Below are 20048 nucleotides of genomic sequence, written 5' to 3' on the forward strand. Positions count from 1 at the left end.
AGACCATGGGAGCTCTCTTATAGGTAACAAACTGCTTTTCTCTTGCTGCTTTTAATATTCTCTTTCTTTAACCTTTGGCATTTTAAGTATGGTGTGGATCTCTTTATGTTCATCTTGTTTGGAGCTCTCTCTGTTTCCTGTGTTGCAGCCTTAGCTAATATTTTCCATACCTCTGTTCTACAATCAGCCATTTATGCAAGGAACTTTGGTATTCTATTGAAAAAAATGGTATTGAGTCCCAGATCTGGGCACTAGGTATATTCATTCCTACTGGATGTCACAGTTTCCATGCCTTGTCAGCTTGGAAATATATGTATGTACACTACATATATCCTATCTATATTTTTATTATCTATTTGTCTATATATACACTAAGAACCATAAGTTCATATTGATACTTCTGAATCCAACTGAATACCAGTGCTTATTCTAGCCTTCTCCCTTTCCTTTATTTGTTTCTTCTTTCTCTGATAATGATAATTCTGTGTCTCAATATCTTCAATATATTTACTTATTTGTTCAGTTCTTGTATATACATGAAGTAGTTTCAGAATAATGCATATCTCTGTGAGAAAAAGTATTAATTAGAGAGGAAATGGGGATAGGGTTGTAATCATGGGGGGGGGGATGCGACACTTCTCTAAGCAGAACTTTTTTGTATAGCTTAACTATGCAATGGTTTCCCATACATACACACACACACACACACACACACACACACACACACACACACGTAACTTAAATCACTCAGCAGAGAGAAAAAAAATACAATTAACAAATACATGTAACTGTATTATAAATAAACCAGAGGCCCAGTGCACGAAATTCGTGCACAGGAGGGTGTCCCTCAGTCCAGCCTGCACCCTCTTGCAATCTGGGACCCCTCGGGGGATGCCTGAGTGCTGTTTTAGGCCCAAACCTGTAGGATCAGGCCTAAACTGGCAGTTTTACATCCCTCTTGCAATCCGGGATCACTGGCTCCTAACTGCTCACCTGCCTACCTGCATGATTGCCCCTAACCACTCTGCCTGCCTGCCTGATCGCCCCTAACCACTCACCACCCATTCTGATTGCCCCTAACCACCTCTGCCTGCCTGATCACCCCTAACCCCTCTGCCTGCCTGCTTGATCACCCCTAACCACTCACCTGCCTGCATGATTGCCCCTAACTGCTTGCCTGCCTGCCTGATTGCCCCTAACCACTCACCTGTCTGCCTGATCGCCCCTAACTGTCTCTGCCTTGGCCCCCACACCCAGGACCCAGGCTTCCCTCCTCTGACTGGCCACAGGCACCAGGACCTGGGCTTCCCTCCTTCTGGCTGGCCACAGGCACCCAGGACTTGGGCTGGCTTTCCCCGGGCTGGCTGCAGGTACCCAGGACCGCAGGTGGCTTCCCCTGGGCCGGCCACAGGCACCCAGAACCACAGGTGGCTTCCCCCAGGGCCGGGCCCCAGCTTTGTCAGGAAGGACGTCTGGAATGATGTCCAGAAGACGTATGGTCTAGTCGGTCTAATTAGCATATTGCCCTTTTATTAGTATAGATTATATAACATACTGAAGAAGTAGAGAAGATAAAAATAAACTTAGTAACTTTGAAAAACAGAATTTTGAATATACACTGTAAGGATAATGACAAAAAGAACTGTACAAACTGTCCTCTAAGTAGCAGATTTTATTAATATTTTAAAGAGGAAAGAGTGTACAACTAAGGTTCAGCTGTGTGGGGAAAGCCCAAACTCCTTCATTAGCGCTACCTCTTAATACTGAGATACTGAGAGATACTTGAACTACAAGATCGGAATTTTAAACATTTTTATCACAAAGACGTTTTCATTGCATTTTTGTAAACATGTAAATTTCTATAGAGTTAAAGAAACTTCAAGTAAAAAAATACTTAAGTCACTATTACTTGGGATCATTTTTTAAATTCATCAATTAAAAACAATAAGAAACAGGTAATACTAGTATATTAAACAATATTTATTTTATTGAATTTGTTTTATCTAATTTTAAAAACTAAAATATGAGAACCTATAAAGCAAGCATCTCAAAAGTAAGAGTGTATATATTTAAAAATGATTAACTGACAAAGGCATGAGTGTTTTTGGCTGAACCATAAGAAGCTCTTGTAAGATGAGGATATATATGTTGGAACACTGCCAATTTATACTATCTTCCCTACAAAGAACATTTAAAGTTGAACGTATTTGAGACAACAGGATTTAATTCACCTAAAATTTTGCTTAGTTTTGGATGTGAACATGTCCTAGTTTATTTAATATATACAATAATAATATTGCTTCTTTTATATAATTCATTTTCTAAGAACTTGAGATTTCATTCACATATAAGATTAACTTTTTAAAGATACTTATAATTAATATTTCAACAGCATATTACATTTTCCAATATAATTTAGACCCTTGATTCACACTGTGCTACAGGTGCATGAATATCAGGTTCATGTGCTGGTCTCTAGCACAGCTAAATGCCACTGACCCCTTTCTTCTTTATTGTTTCCCCTTAAAAGTCTTTAAAATAATTATCACAGATGGTGTTACTTCCTTTAGGTAAGTGATGGTAAAGGGCCTTTGCTTCACTACTCCCTGCTCATCCTCAAGTAACTAGAGAATAAACTTTTTATTAAACAACTAGTGGCCCGGTGCATGAAATCGTGCACATTGAAAGGGAATTAATTAGAGGAAATATTTTAATATTGCTATTTGCCCTTTCTGTATAATAGAAGTGTGAGAGATGAAAGGAAATGAGTAAAATGTATATGAAATACATAATTTTATTAATACATAAACAATAACAAAATGATATAACAACAAACACATGATATAAAAACAACAAAAACATGATATGAAAACAACATTGATGTAAACAAGGACTGATAAAGTGATTAAACTTATTCTAATATCTCCCTGTATACCACATTAAGAGTGAATACACTTTCAGAGTGCTTGACTAATTTCCCTTGGGATGAAGTATTTACAACTTTAACTTTAATGTCACACACTCTTTGAACTCGAGAGAAAGCAACAAATAACTTCATGTGTGAAAACAGGTTCAGGTAGAAATATTCCTACTCTGTCTAGAGTTTGTCCTTATGATTTATTAATAGTCATTGCAAATGCTGGCATCATGGGAAACTGTCGTCCAATTAATTTAAATGGGAGGCCAGTGTCAGATGGGGACAAATCAATTCTTGGAATCAGAACAACCTCTCCCTCTGCAGATCCTGTTAATACTTCAGCTTCGATTATGTTAGGTCGTAATCTTTTGATAATAAATCTAGTACCATTACAAAGACCCCATTTACTATTAAGATTTCTCAATAACATGATAATTGCACCCACTTTCAATTTTAATTTATGACACGGCATTCCCAAAGGAGTAATACTATTAAGAAATTTGATGGGAAAATTTTCCTTTTCAGCATCATCTGTTGAGTCAATGGAATCATCACTCAAATAGGTGTGAAAATCTCCATCGAGTATATCCAAAATTTCTTCAGTTAATTTTTGAACATGTTCATTTTTTGGACAAAGAATCGCACGTTTAGGTATATTTTTAATATTATCTATAGATATACTATTTCCAAAGGTAGCTTCAATAATAGATTTCATGGGGGATTTCAATAATATCCATTCCTAAATGAAAACTTCTATCGAGTTTGCCATCTCCAAGTTTTACTAACCATCCTATCTAATAAAAGAGCAATATGCAAATTAACCGTCACTCCGCAACAAAATGGCAGCGCCCATGGCCACAAGATGGCGGCGCCCAGTCCTCTTAGCCCCGCCGGAGTCCCCAAGTCCACCCAGCAGTGGCAGTCAGGGTGTCTAGCTGGGAGGCGCCCGCCCCCCACGCAGCGATCCCTGCCCAGTGGCAGCAGCCCAGGGTGTCCGGCTGGGAGGCGCCGGCGCCAGGTGCAATCCCGGCCAGCGGCGGCAACATGGGCTGGGGTCTCAGACCGGCAGGGCTTTGCACTAAATCCGCACGATCCTTAGACCGCGGCGACAGCATGGGTTGGGATCTCAGGTTGCAGGGCCTCGCACCCAAGCTGCAGAATCCCCTGGCCGCAGCGACAGCTTGGGCTGGGGTCTCAGACCAGCAGGGCTGCGCACAAAAGCCCTGTGATTCCCAGGCTGCAGTGGTAGCTTGGGCTCGGGTTTCAGACCGGCAGGGCCTTGCACCAATGCCGCGCGATCCTCCGGCCGCAGTGGCAGCATGGGCTGGGATCTCAGGCCACCAGGGCCTCGCATCCAAGCTGCAGGATCCCCTGGTTGTGGCAACAGCTTGGGCTGGGGTCTCAGACCTGCAGGGACGCGCACCAAAGCCGCGCTATCCCTGGCCAGGCTGAGATGGCAGCCTGGGCTAGGGTCTCAGCTTGGCTGGGCTGAGGCGGCAGCCTGGGCTGGGGTCTCAGCCTGGCCAGGGCATGATCCCCTTCCAGCGGTGGCAGCCTGGGGTCTCAACCATTGAGTCATACCAGCCAGGCAGATATGGAGGAATTTTAAATGTTTCTTTTTTAAAAAATATATTTTATTGATTTTTTTACAGAGAGGAAGGGAAAGGGATAGAGAGCTAGAAACATCTATGAGAGAGAAACATCGATCAGCTGCCTCCTGCACACTCCCCACTGGGTATGTGCCCCCAACCAAGGTACATGCCCTTGACCAGAATCGAACCTGGGACCCTTGAGTCTGCAGGCCAATGCTCCATCCACTGAGCCAAACCAGTTAGGACTGTCCAATATGCTAAAGAAAAAACCCTATCTAATAAAGAGGGAATATGCAAGGGAGGGCATTTGGGGGTGACCGGGGTGTCAGGGGAGGGCAGTTGGGGACGATCGGGCTGGCAGGGGAGCAGTTAGGCATCGATCAGGCTGGCAGGGGGTGATCAGGTTGGCAGGCAGAGCGGTTAGGGGCAATAAGGAAGTCAGGCAGGCGAGTAGTTGGGAGCCAGCAGTCCTAGATTGTGAAAGGGATGTCTGACTGCAAATTGGATCGGGCCTAAACAGGCAGTCGGACATCCCCCAAGGGGTCCCAGGTTGGAGAGGTTGCAGGTTGGGCTGAGGGACCCCGCCCCCCATGCACGAATTTCGTGCACTGGGCCTCTAGTTTATTATAAGCAGAATCCTCTGATCTCATATTTGTTTTAAGAGACAACTTTCTGAAACATCCCCAAACATCACAGTACTTTAAACTCGCTTGTACTATGGCTGATCGCATAGCATACAGCACAATACTGAGACATTGTTGAAAATCTCCTCCAAGAAAGAGATCTTTCCCACCAAATGCAACATTCAAATTCATAATTTCTCTTAGTACTCTGTCTATGGTGTTTACTGCATGACTGGATGCCATGGTGCATTCATCAATAATAAGAATTTGGGACTTTTTAATGGTTTTAGCAACTTCATTCTTTATATCAAGTCTAGAAATTGAAGTTTCATTTAATGGAATTGGTAATTTATATTGGGAATGAAAGGTTCTTCCACCAAGAAGTAAATTTGCAGGAATTCCTGTAGATGCTGTGGGTAAAACAGTACCACCATGAACTCTAATATAATGTATTAAAACTTTATACAGATAAGTTTTTCCACTACCACCTGGACCATCCAAGAAAAAGCATTTGGGGTGTACAGTTTGATTTTCAATGGCTGAAGTTATAGTCTGAAAGGCTGTCAACTGTTCATCATTCAGAGAATTTATCAAAACCTCTGCCTGTTGTTACTCATATGATTCATCACATGTATTGCATTCATTAATAAAAGATAGTCCAGAAGTTTGAAATGTGAACCTTTCATTCCATGCAATGTGAATACCTCCTGAATTTCGTTAAGGGCATGCATTTCAAAGTTTATACAGGCACCTTCTCTTCAGTGTAATTTCCAACAGAAATCTTCAATAAAATTAGATTTATTCTCATTCCACAATTTGTCTGCAGCAGAAGGACATCCAAACACACATATGTATGCAAAAAGTTGCCGTAGTTGTTTGGGCATATTAAGGATGATTGCATCATCAATCATATCTTTCCAGATAGTGTCGTCAAGTAATGATCCTCGGTGTTTAGCAGCTTCACGAAATGTATCATAAGTTACACCTCCTATAGTTCGCAGATCATCAAAACTTATCACACCTTTTATATGCAGAAGCAAAAGTCTAAGGTAATATTGTTCTGGTTCTCTAAAGCTCACAGTGAACAGTCTACCTAATACTTTATTCCCACCCCTTCAGCGTTTTGTCCACAAAGAATTATTAAACACATAATGCTGTGGAATCTCCCAATAATAATAATAATTACATGTGTCAGAATTTTCTCTATTCAATAAGAATCAAGCCATTAAAGTTGAGTTATACCTTTTAGCCCTATCTAAAACTTCAGCGAAATCTTCAGTATGAAAATACATATTATGTTCATTTGGCAAATGAATAGCTAATCTTGTGATTGCATGAGATTGGTCATGCATTTGCATTGCAAAAAGTCTCCAAACAGCCTCAGGAGCACTCACATACCTGGGGTCAAGGAAGTCCTGTATTTTATCATTATTGATAATATTTCTTTTCAGAAATTTGAATATTTGCACAATCATGCCCTTTATAGATGTATTTAAATAAATATTTGACACTTTAATTGATGCACAGACTTCAATGTTTATATGACAGTTATATTTAAGGCACAAATATGGGTTATAAGGGACAATCCAGTGTTATCGACAACTTTGTTTCCAATAGACATGGTGCTACCAGATCTTTGTTTGTATTTGGGATATCCCATCAATATTTCCAATGGTCACATTTTGAAATTCTTTTGGATATCCCTTTGAACATTTTCCATTTTCCATACATGGACTATTTGGATTTTGTATTTCACCTGGTCCATGTACCATATTTGATTTTACAATTTGAAAAAGTCGAGAATACTGGTCTTCATCTGGAATTTCTGCCTTAACTATACGATCAATGTCATTTTCTGTTCATAATTTGGACTTACTTTCTAATATCAATAATATGTGAGCGTGAGGCAGTCCACGTTTCTAAAATTCAATGACATGAATCTTAGCTATTACTTTGCCAAATAAATGGAATTTACATATATCATTTAAAAGAGCGTTCAGCTTAATATTAAAAACTCTGGCTACCAAGTCAGGTCTGTTTTCAACTTTTTGCCAGCGTTGTAAATTGTTTGTAATATCTGCCCATTTGGGATTGCATGTCATGGTTATGAATAAATCAGGCTTGCCATACTTCATTACAATTGCCACAGCATCCTGATATCGCTACTACATATTTCTGGGACTACCCTCAAAAGATGATGGAAGTATTATCATTTTACCAATTGGCAAATTGTCATTTTCAGATCTAGACTTGAGATAATCCATCAAACCACTCTATTTTTCACCTCTCAACTTAGATTGGTTTGCTTTAATGAAATTTATCCGATTGGCCTCCATTTTTGAATATGAATCCACAATAAACTGTTGAGTTAATTTTCCTGCATTTATAATAGGATTGAACATGTCCCGCACAGAGAGATGAAATCCATAATACTGCATTTGTGTGACTTGTGTCCTTACATTTCATCTAGTATTATTGTTAATTACACTGTTATCTCTGAGTCTTAATGCAATATCTGTTCCCCAGCCTTTTTCACCATGTGGAAAAAGAATAGGATATGTCATTGCATCTAATGTAGGAAACAGGATACTGATTTGTTTCATTTTAGTGGCATTCGGATTATTGGAATCTGGTTTACAATGAATGAGCAAGTCCCTTTCAAAAGGAGGTTCTCCATCTTTGTTTCTGAATATGACAGCAACCTCGGTTACATGGGAAGAATTATATCTACCTGGGTCACTGTTATGATCATATTTAATCGCCATTGTTACTTCCATGGGAGCAATACCTTTTGCTGCTGCTTCAGCTTGGGCTTCCTTTTCTACCTCATGTAGCATCTTGTATGATTTTGTTAATTCACTTATTTCATGCATGAGGTTGTTGATGTTGATCATGAGTCATTCTGAGAAGCCCTGGTTTTCTGGCATTGCTAATCTTTTACTTGTCACTTTGGCTGTATCCAAAATATAGAGTTGAGGAAACTTCCGAGAAACACCATCCAAAGGATGTAAAGTTCCAGTACGGTGATAAACTTGTCCGTGTATTCTAAAACAGTATGGCCCACATTCTGATGGTGATGCAATATTTGCACCCATGGAAGCAAAAGCAAAAGAACTATTTATGAAACGAATATTTTCCATTAAATTTTTACTGTCAGAATCTTTGTTTGTCATTAATCTTTTTAAATATGCCAGGTATTCTGGAAAATGTATATCATTTGGACAGACTTTACCTTTGCTACAACATCGAGTAAATTTTCCATCGGATGGTTTTTCATAAGAGAAATTTAGTGATAGGCAAAATTCACATCTAACAGTCATTCCACCATAACTATGTTCGAGAATTGCATCCTCATGTATTCCATTTTTGCTGAGCAGGCAGTTCCTACCAGTATTGGTAGTACTTGTTGATGACTGTTCTCTAGATATATTCTGTCATTGCCACTGCCTTTTTTCAAATTCAAAGGCCTGGTCTTTAGACATTTTCTGTCGATGAAGCCGCCTGTTTTTGGCTTCAGAGCAATGTGTTTCCAATAGCTGCTCTTCAGATACATTCGGTCCGCAGGTGCCGCCTTCTTTCAAGATCAGATGCACGTTGCTCTTCAGACATTTTCTGTCAATAAGGCTGGCATCTTTCGGCTGTAGAGCTAGGTTGTATCAACAGTTGTTCTTTAGACATAGTCCCACCTCCCTGCTGTTATGGTCTGAGATGCAGGTGAATGAGAGTCCTGGCTGTCAGGCCACTGAGAGCTGTCTGACCAATGGCTGATTCTGGCTGATTCTTTGGGGGTGGGACTTCCTCCTCCCTGCTGTCAGTCTCCATGGCAACAATTAGGAAGCTGGGGCGGCCCAGGACGCCAAGCCTTCCTGCCCACTCTCCCACTGTGCTTTCCCATCAGGCTTGGTGTCCTTGGTCGCTGGGGCAATGCAGGATGCCAAGCCTTCCCTCCCACTCTCCGCCGGCTCCGTGGCTCCAGCCGGCGCCACCATCTTTGTCCTATCAATTTGCATATTCCCTCCTTATTGGCATTGGGCGTGACCATCTTTATCACGAAGTGATGGTTAATTTGCATATTACTCTTTTATTAGATAGGATTGGCCTTCTAAACTTCCTTCTGAAAAACCTAAGCTGCAGCTACTCTACTTTCTAACCAAACATTGCTAATCTCTTATATTCAACGGCAGGACATTTTACATTTTAGATATTCTTGCAGTTATCAGTTAATAGTGACATGATCAAGACACTCTACAGGTTTTTTCTTTTTCTTTACATTGGGTAGTAGTTTAATATGACAAACAAAAAATCAAAGAACAACACAAGAACAGCAGTGGAGACAATTTTAATGTAAGAACAGAACCTGAAATTAACTATGAACAGAGTGAAGCTCCACTGAGTAGGTTGACTGCTCCTTAGAGTAAACTCCTCTGTGGTAATTCAGGTTTTCTGATTCTACTTCAGATCAGGTTGGCTTGGTCAATCATGTCCAATTTTAACAGATACTTTTTCAAATTCAGCCACAAGAATCATCTTGAGGAGCCATAAAGCAATTCAAGGACAGAAGTTTTCTGTTTGGATCTGAAGCCATAATCATTTGAATGCATGATTAAGGGCCACTTATGGTAACTAACAAAGTGAGCTATTAAGAATTACTAACCTTAGCCCGGGCCAGGTAACTCAATTGGTTAGAACACTGTCCGGATACACCAAGGTTGCAGGTTTAATTTCCGGTAAGGGTACATACAAGAATCAACCAATAAGTACATAAGTGGAACAACAAATTGATGTCTCTTTCTCTCTCTAAAAATCAAAAAATAATTAAAAGAATTACTAAACTCTAGCCATAGCGATCAGACAAGAAGAAGAAATAAAAGGCATCCGAATTGGAAAAGAAGTAAAACTGTCATTATTCGCTGATGACATGATATTGTACATAGAAAACCCGAGAGACTCCATCAAAAAACTACTAGATTTGATAAATGAATTTGTCAATGTAGCAGGATACAATATTAACAGCCAGAAATCTATAGCATTTTTATACACCAATAATGAACTCACAGAAAGAGAAATTAAAACAAAATCCAATTTACCATTGCAACAAAAAAATTAAGATACTTAGAAATAAACTTAACTAAGGAGGTAAAAGACCTGTACTTGGAAAACTACAGGACATTGAAAACGAGCTAGAGGAAGACATAAACAAATGGAAGAATATACAGTGTTCATGAATTGGCAGAATCAGCATCATTAAAATGTCCATACTACTCAAAGCAATCTATAGATTCAATACAATCCCCATTAAAATACCAATGGCATATTTCACAAACCTAGAACAAACTCTCCAAAAATATATATGGAATAAAAAAAGACCCTGAATAGCCGCAGCAATCTTGAGAAAGAAGAACAAAGTAGGAGGAATCACAATACCAGATTTTAAGTTATACTATAAAGCCACCTTAATCAAAACAGCCTGGTACTGGCACAAGAACAGGCATATAGATCAATAGAACAGGACAGAGAACCCAAAAATCAGCCCAAGCCATTACGCTAAATTAATATTTGACAAAGGGGGCAAGAGCATACAATGCTGTCAAGACAATCACTTCAATAAATGGTGCTGGGAAAACTGGCCAAATACTTGCAAAAAAAATGAAACTTGACCACCATACACAAAAATCAACTCAAGATGGATAAAAGACTTAAACATAAAATGGGAAATCATAAAAATTTAAGAAGAATATATAGGAAGCAAAATATCAGATATAGCTTGTACAAATATGTTTACTGATACATCTCCTAGGACAATGGAAACAAAGGAGAAAACAAACAAATGGAACTACATCAAAATAAAAAACTTCTGCACAGCAAAAGAAACCATCAACAAAACAACAAGAAAACCCACTGCATGGGAGAACATATTTGCCAATTTTACATCTGACAGAGGTTTAATCTCCAAAATTTATAGGGAACTCATACAACCTAACAAAAGGAAAATAACCCAATCAAAATATGGGCAAAGGACCTAAATAGACACTTTTTGAAGGAGGACATACAGAAGGCCAGGATACATATGAAAACATTCTCAAAGTCACTAATCATCTGAGAGATGCAAATCAAAACAACAATGAGGTACCATCTCACACATGTCAGAATAGCTATCATCAACAAGTCATCAAACGACAAGTGTTTGTGAGGATGTGGAGAAAGGGAACCCTCGTGCACTGCTGATGGGAATGCAGACTAGTGCAGCCTCTGTGGAAAACAGTATGGAGTTTCCTAAAAAACTTAAAAATGGAACTTGCATTTGACCCAGTAATCCCACTCCTAGGAATATATCTCAAAAAATCAGAAACACCAATCAGAAAGAACATATGCATCCCTATGTTCATAGCAGTACACTTTACAATAGCCAAGATTTGGAAACAGCTGAAGTGCCCATCAGCAGATGAGTGGATTAAAAAACTATGGCACATCTACACAATGGAATACTACATAGCTGTAAAAAAGAAAAAAAAACCTCTCACCACTTGCAACAGCATGGATGGACCTGGAGAGCATTATGCTAAGGGAAATAAACCAGTCAGAGAAAAATAAGTATCACATGATCTCACCCATTTCTGGAATATAATGAACAACATAAACTGATGAACAAAAATACATCCAAAGACACAGAATAATCAAACAGACCTTCAAACTTTAGAGGGAAGGCAGCGGAGGGTGGGCAGGGGGTGGATTAAGAGAGCAACCAAAGAACTTGTATGCATGTAAGCATAATCAATTGACACAGACAATGTGGGGGGGCGGTGAAGGTCGGGACTGGGGTGTGTGGGCAGGCTGGGTGAGGACACTGGCAGGGGAGGGGACATATGTAATACAGCAAAATATAAAAGAATTACTAAACTTGATATTAATGAGTTTAAATTAATTTACTGAGGACACTGGTCCAATATTCTACTTGGTTGCCTTGGATTACTGGGCAGTGCTACTGAACTGTGCACATTTTCATGAAGATATTTTAAACTCAAGCAATGAAAAAGGATACTTTATACATGGTGAATGCCAGAATTATCTTGATTTGTGGTTTTCAGTGGCTGACACTGTTTTTTTTACTTGGCTAAAAATCAATTATCAAAGAAACACTTTTGTGTTTATGGGTTTGTTCTACTTTGCTCAGGCAAGATTGTTTTGAACACATACTGACACATGTAGTTTTTATATTTAATTTAGGTGTAGAAAACTCTAGAATTAGTCCTTTATATAGCTTTAGAAATATAGTTTATTTATGAAAGAAATGTATCTTTAAATGGAGAGTTCTTTCTTCCTTCCTGATGTTCCAAGATTCATTCTTTTATCTTTTCCTTTTGTTTATGATCACAAAAGAGTTGTCAGCATTCTTATCATTAAGTATGATGCCTGTGATATATTTTACATAGACACACTTCATTAGATCAAGGAAGTACCTGCTGTTCCTAGTTTCCTAACTTTTATGTTATCCAATTCTAGGTATTGAATTTTACTAAGATTTTTTTGTGTCTGCTGAGGTGAATATTTGATTGTTCTCCTTAAGTTTGTTAAACTGTATTTTAAAATTGGTTTAAATGTTATTTTGACCTCGCATCCTATATCACACACACACACACACACACACACACACACACACACACAGGGGTGGGCAAAATAGGTTTACAGTCACAAGTACACAAAATACAGCTTATTCTTGTATTATTATTTATTATTATATTATTTGTATTATAATTGTAAAGGTACTTTTGCCCACCCCTGTATAATATACAGCTAATACGTTTTTTGTAACTTTTGTGTCTGTGTTCTGAATGAGTCTGTAATTTTCATTTTTTTTATGCTTATCCGATTTGGTATAAAGATTATGGCAGCCTCTTTAAAAGTTGAGGAATATTCCTTCTTATATTTATCTTTGGAAGAGCTATTTAAAATTGGAATAATTAGCTCCTTCAACTTATCAGTGGTGTCATCTGGATTAGTTTTCTTTGTAGAAGAAAAAACATATATATATATATACACATATATACATATATAAGTTTTCATATAGACAATGTTACTGTTTCTTTACTCTCGGTGTACAGTCTATGAATTTTAATACAGGTATAGATTCATGTAACTACCACCAAAATCAGGACTCAGACCAATTATATCATCCATCCAAACTCCCCAGGGCTATCTTTTAGTCACACTCTAGCCCCTGGTAACCACTGTTTGTTATCTAGCACATAGTGCGTCTTTTTTTAAAATGTCATATACACTGAAGCAAGTTCTGCTCCATATAGGCGTTTCCTGCACAGCAGCTCTTGTACTGTAGTAGCAGCTGGTCTTCACAGCCAATTGGCCTGGAGGTCAACTCCTCCCAGTGACGCCAACAGCAATCAAGGCTCAACTTCAACATGACAGTGCACACAGCCCACACAGGGGCAGACCTGGAGTGTCCAGTTCAGGAGGCTGAGCCACTGGGCCTTACAGTATACCTACTACACAAGGCCACTCTACCAATTCCAGGAGACATGATAGCTTTACCTAATACATGGAAACAAACACAGGGAAGCAGCCAAAATATGGAGACAAAGAAACATGTCACAAATGAAAGAAATGGAAGCAAGCAAACTACTGGATACAGAGTTCAAAACCATGGTTATAAGGTTATTCAAGGATCTTCATGAGACTTTCAAGGAACTTAGTGAGAATGTCAAAAACATAAAAAAGGACCAGTCAGAAATTAAGCATACACTAACTGAAATAAAGAATAATTTACAGGGATTCAACAGTAGAGTAGAGGATTTTGAGAATCAAATCAATGATTTGGAATATGAAGAAACAAAAAACACTCTATCAGAATAGAAAAAAAGAAAAAAGAATCCAGTAATATAAAGATAGTGTAAAGAGTCTCTGGGATAACTTCAAGCATATCAACATGTGCATTATGGGAGTGGAATAAGGAGAAGAGGGAAAGCAAGATATTGAAAACCTATTTGAAGAAATAGTGACAGAAATCTTCTCCTACCTGGTGAAAGAAATAGACTTACAAGTCCAGGAAGCACAGAGAGTCCCAAACAAGAGGAACTGAAAGAGGTCCACACCAAGACACATCATAATTAAAATGCCAAGATAGAGATAAAGAGAGAATCTTAAAAGTAGCAAGAGAAAAGCAGTTAGTTAGCTATAAGGGAGCACCCAACCGACTGTCAGTTGATTTCTCAACAGAAACTTTGCAGGCCAGAAGAGAGTGGCAAGAAATATTCAAAGTGATGAATAGTAAAGACTACAACCAAGATTACTCTACCCAGCAAAGCTCTCATTTAGAACTGAGGGTCAGATAAAGAGCTTCACAGATAAGAAAAAGCTAAAGGAGTTCATTACCATCAAACCAGTATTACTTGAAATGTTGAAGGGTATCCTTTAAGAAGAGGAAGAGGAAAAGGAAAAGGAAGAGAAAGAGGAAGAGGAGGAAGAAGAGATAAAAAATATGAACAATAAAATGAAACAAATACATATCTATCAACAATTGAATCTAAAAAATCAAAATAAATGAACACAAAATCTAATGAACAAAATAAACTGGTGGATAAAATGGAATCAGAGGCATGGAAGCATGGGACAGACTGACGAATCTCAGAGGGAATGGTGGTGGTTGGGAAGAGATTAACCAAAGATCTTACCTATGGACACAGACAGTAGGATGGTAAAGGTCTGGGGCAGGATTGGTACTGGGTGGAGAAGGGGCAATGGGGAAAAAAGGGGGACATCTGTAACACAATCAACAATAAAGACTTTTTAAAAATTAAAAATAAAATGTCATATACATGTAATCATACAGTATGTAACCTTTTGAGATTGACTTCTGTTACTCAGCTTAATGCCTTTGCGATTCATCCACGTTTGTTGCTTTTGTTGCATTTTATTGCTGCACTAGAGGCCCAGTGCACAAAATTCGTGCACAGGGGGAGTGTCCCTCAGCCTAGCCTGCACCCTCTCCAATCTGGGACCCCTTGAGGGATATCCGACTGCCCGTTTTGGCCCAATCCCAGTGGGATTGGGCCTAAACGGGCAGTCGGACATCCCTCTCACAATACAAGACTGCTGGCTCCCAACCGCTCACCTGCCTGCCTGCCTGATTGCCCCTAACTGCTTTTGCCTGCCAGCCTGATCACCCCCTAACCACTCCCCTACCAGCCTGATCGACGCCTAACTGCTCCCCGGCCGAACTGATTGCCCCTAACTGCCCTCCCCTGCCGGCCTAGTCACCCCTAATTGCCCTTCTCTGCCAGTCTGGTTGCCCCTAACTGCCCTCTCCTGCTGGGCCGGTTTCCCCCAACTGCCCTCCCCTGCTGGCCCAGTCACCCCTAACTGCCCTCCCTTGCCAGCCTGGTCACCCCTAACTGCCCTCTCTTGCCAGCCTGGTTGCCCCTAACTGCCCTCCCCTGCAGGCCTGGTCCCCCTCAACTGCCCTCTCCTGCAGGCCTGGTCACCCCCAACTGCCCTCCCCTGCAGGCCTGGTCACCCCTAACTGCCCTCCCCTGCAGACATGGTCCCCCCCTGCTGGCCTGGTCTTCCTTAACTGCCCTCCTCTGCTGGCCTGGTCACTCCTAACTGCCTTCCCTGCTTGCCTGATTGCCCACAACTGCCCTCCCATGCAGACCTGGTCCCTCTCAACTGCCCTCCCCTGAAGGCCTGGTTCTCCCCAACTACCCTCCCCTGCAGGCCTGGGTCCCCCCAACTGTCCTCCACTGCAGGCCTGGTCCCCCCCAACTGCCCTACCCTGCAGTCCTGGTCCCCCAAAACTGCCCTCCCCTGCAGGCCTGGTCCCCCCCCCAACTGCCCTCCTCTGCAGGCCTGGGTCCCCCGCAACTGCCCTCTCTTGTTGGCCTGGTCTCCCCCAACTGTCCTCCTCTTCCCGCCTGGTCACCCCCAACTACCCTCCTCTGCTGGCCTGGTCACCCCTAACTGCCCACAACTGCCCTGCCCTGCAGGCCATCTTGTGGTGGCCATCTTGTGTCCACATGGGGGCAGCCATCTTTGACCACATGGGGTGGCCATCTTGTTTCTTGGAGTGACGGTCAATTTGCATATTACTCTTTTATTAGATAGGATAGTATTCCATTGCATGAATGCCCTATATTTTAATTTTCCTTTCACCTGTTGAAGGACAATGGGTTGTTTCCAGTTTTGGGAAACTATGAATAAATCTTCTTCAAACATCAGTGCACAATTTTTTGTGTGAATCTTTTTTAATTTATTGAGAGAGAGAGAGAGAGAGAGAGAGAGATTTGCTGTTCCACTTATGCATTCATTGGTTGAATGTTGTATGTGCCCTGACTAGGGATTGAACCTGAAATCATATAATCCACATGTAATCCATATTATGGGAGAATCTGTAATTAATCTGGCCTGTCAGGATGATGCTCTAACCAACTGAGCTACCTGGCTAGGGCTGTTCTTGTTAAACTTTTAAAGAATAAAGTTTTGTCTATTTTGATATTTTATATTGTAGGTTTATTTTCAATTTTATATTATTTACTTTTTTAAACTTTCAAACAGCTCAGTTTTCGAAATTCTTGAGGTACTTAGCTCATTAACTTTTAGCCAGAAACTTTTCTAAAATGTGTACTTAAATTTTCTCTAAAAACTGCTTTTCGCAGATATATGCACCCCTATGTTCATTGCATTATTATTCATGGTGGCAAAGACATGGAAATAACTCGTGTCCTTTCATAGAGGATTGGATAAAGAAGATGTAGTACATATATACAACTCAGCCATAAGAAAATACGATACTTGCATCTGCAACACTATGGATGGATCTTGAGAAAATTACGCTAAGTGAAATAAGTCAGTAAGAAAAGCTATGAGCCATATGATTTCAATCATATGTGGGATATAAGACTGAAAAATCATAGACAAAGACAACAGTATGGTGGTTACCAGAGGGAAGAGGGGTGAGGGCCAGGAAAGGTTAAAGGGGATCAAATATATAGTGATGGAAGATAATTTGACTTTGGGTGGTGGGCACACAACGCAAGACACAGATCATGTGTCATAGAAATGTACACTTGAAACCTATATAATCATATTAAGCAATGCTACCCCAATAAATGTAATTTTAAAAGCACCATATAATCTGCTTTACCCATATTCTACAAATTTTGAAATGCAATATTTTTATCATTCATTATAAAATTTCATTTTCATTATGATTTCTGCATTGACCCATGAATATGCATTCAAAAGTGTGTTTCTTAAAATTTCCAAACTTAGTTTTTATTATTTTCTAGCTTAATTGTATTATGTTCAAGGAAGATGCTCTGTATAATTTTATCCTTTATAATTTGTTGAGATTTGCTTTATTCCCCTGCCTATGCTCAAGTTTTATAAAAGCTCCACAGTTGAAAAAAACACTTACTTTGCAATTACTATTTATCTTACTCATATTTTCAAATCTTCTACATCCTCATTGATTTTGTGTGAATATTCTATCAATGTCTAATCATGGTGTGTTAATTATTCCACAGATTTGTCTTTTTCTCTTCCTATATTGCTTATTTTTCCTTAATATATTTTTAGGCCCTGTTATTAAGTACAAATACATTTAAAATAATATCTTATTAGTAAATTGAATCTTTCATCAGTATAATGCTTTTGTCCTTAAAGTTGACTTCATCTGAAATTAATTTTAGCTACACATTTTTTTTGCTTAGCATTTTCATGAGAAATACTATGTGATTTTTTCTCTTTACTATATATTGGTCATTTTCTCTGCTCTTACATCTCAGACCTCCTATCAAAGATTTCTTTCATCATGCCTAAAATATATCCTTTAGAATTTGCTTTAGTAAGGGTCTACTATTAACAATTTTCGGTTTTCATTGCCTGAAACAATTACCTCATTTCACCTTTTTTCTTTAAAAATATTTTTGCTAAATATAGAATTCTGTATTGAGAGACATCATTTTATTATGTCTGGTTTCCATTGTTATTGAGAATTTGGCTGTCAGTCTAACTGCCACTCTCTCAAACACAACCTGACTTTTTGGATTTACTTTTAAGTTTTTCTTTTTGTCTTGAATGTTCTATTTTACCATAATGTGACTGGGGGTGGACTTATTTATCCTTCTTGAGATTTGCTGGACTTCTCAATTTGTGGTCTGGTGTCCTTCACTGATTCTGAAAAAAATCTCAGCCATTATCTCTTCAAATACTGCTGTTTCCCTCTTCTCTCTTTTACTAGAATTTAGACATATATTGGACCTTTTAACTCTATCCTTCATGTTTCCTATTATTTTTTTATTTTCCTATTTCTGCCTCTCTGAGATGCTTTTAGTACAATTTTCCCCACATTTCAATTCATTAATTATTTCTTCAATTCTGTTTACTTTGCTGTTAAATCCATCCTTTGAACTTCAATTTCTATTATTTTATTTTTTTCATTTTTAGAAGTTTCATTTGATTACTTTAAAATTTGTCTATTCTTTCTTTAAACATGACAGTCATTTTATAATCTGTCTCAGATAACTCAGAGATTATCTCAGATTAACATCTTTATGATCAGTTTCTGCTCCTTTTATTTCTGTTTATTCTCAATCATGTTGGTGCCTTCTTGCTGAGTTATTTGGGAGACTCTAGTGTAAGGAGGAAGGTATGTTGCTCAAAAAGATTTGTATTAGCTTCTTCTTGGTGTCTATAGGCATTAGCCTCAGTTCCAATTTAAAGTCAATCATGGCTTCAGATTTATCAGACTATCCAGTAATGTGAATCTGAGGTGCAAATCAATGCAAGACACTTCATGATTACTACTTCTCAGAGACAATTCTCCACTCCCCCAATCCCTAACCAAGGCAATTTTATCTGCTAACTCCTGAGAATGGTAGGGATGAGAGAGGGTTTGCTTTTAGTTCATCATATAATCCACGTGCAATCCATACTATGGGAGAATCTGTAATTAAACATTTTTGTGGTCTAAAGCTTTGTTTCTTCTCAGAGACCTAAAAACCATATCTTATATTGCCTTGGCTAGGCAAATGTCTTTAAGGTCAAAGACTCTACTATGCTGTGCTCTGCCAACCTCTATGGGTTCCTGTGTTCACTTAGATTTTGATCTGTTGTTGTCTTACTGTCTAGCTAGCTCTTTAAAGCTTTCAAGATTTATTTATTTTTTAATATAACATCAGGTAATTAGACTGACATTAGTTATTTTCAGTGAGACAGTTCAAATAATCTATCCCAATATATATTCAGAAAAAGAACCTTTCAAAGATTTTTCATCTTTTTTATCTCCATCTATCTTATTCTCCTTATCTCCTCCATTTCCAGACAAATCATTTCCTATTTGCTTCCAAAATAAGACTTTGGCTCAACTATACTGATGGATCAATTTTGGCCACAGACAAGAAATACATAAGAAATCTTTGCTCCCAAAAGTTTTGAGCTCAATATTAAAAGTTTGATATCACTGCCATTAACCAGTTGTGATAATAAATAAGCAAATTTACTTCTCTGGGTTCTATTTTCCAGAAACCTGGGAGTTATGTCAGTCCTTCCCTCTTAGTTACTTTCCACATAAAATCAACCAAATCGTTTATATTCTACCTGCTACATTTCTGTCAAATCTCTCCCCTTTATTCCAAGCCCAAGGGCTACTACTTCTTTAGTTCAAGAACTCTTATAATTTCCTGAATTCTTATAGCCTGCTTACTGAAGGCACTGCCTCCTGCCTTTAGACTCCCTCCCTTTAGAATTATTTTCCATATTGCTACTAAACTTAATTCTGAAGTACATATCAATGATGTTCTTTTCAAAGCTTCCAGAAATAAGTTCGAATTCCTTGATGTAGCACACAGTGCCCTTCCTATTCGTCCCTTCTTTACGTCCTTGATCTCAATTTCTGCAAACATCATT

The 20048-nt window shown here is 39.0% G+C and overlaps 1 protein-coding gene across 14 annotated transcripts in view; it reads right to left on the bottom strand.

Moving 5' to 3' along the window:
• ZEB1 (zinc finger E-box binding homeobox 1) overlaps positions 1-20048 on the bottom strand; it is a 298551-nt gene that overhangs the window by 85938 nt on the left and 192565 nt on the right. The window lies entirely within an intron of this gene.

This window comes from Cnephaeus nilssonii, assembly GCF_951640355.1.
Source record: "Cnephaeus nilssonii genome assembly, chromosome: 4".
Taxonomy (NCBI): Eukaryota; Metazoa; Chordata; class Mammalia; order Chiroptera; family Vespertilionidae; genus Cnephaeus; species Cnephaeus nilssonii.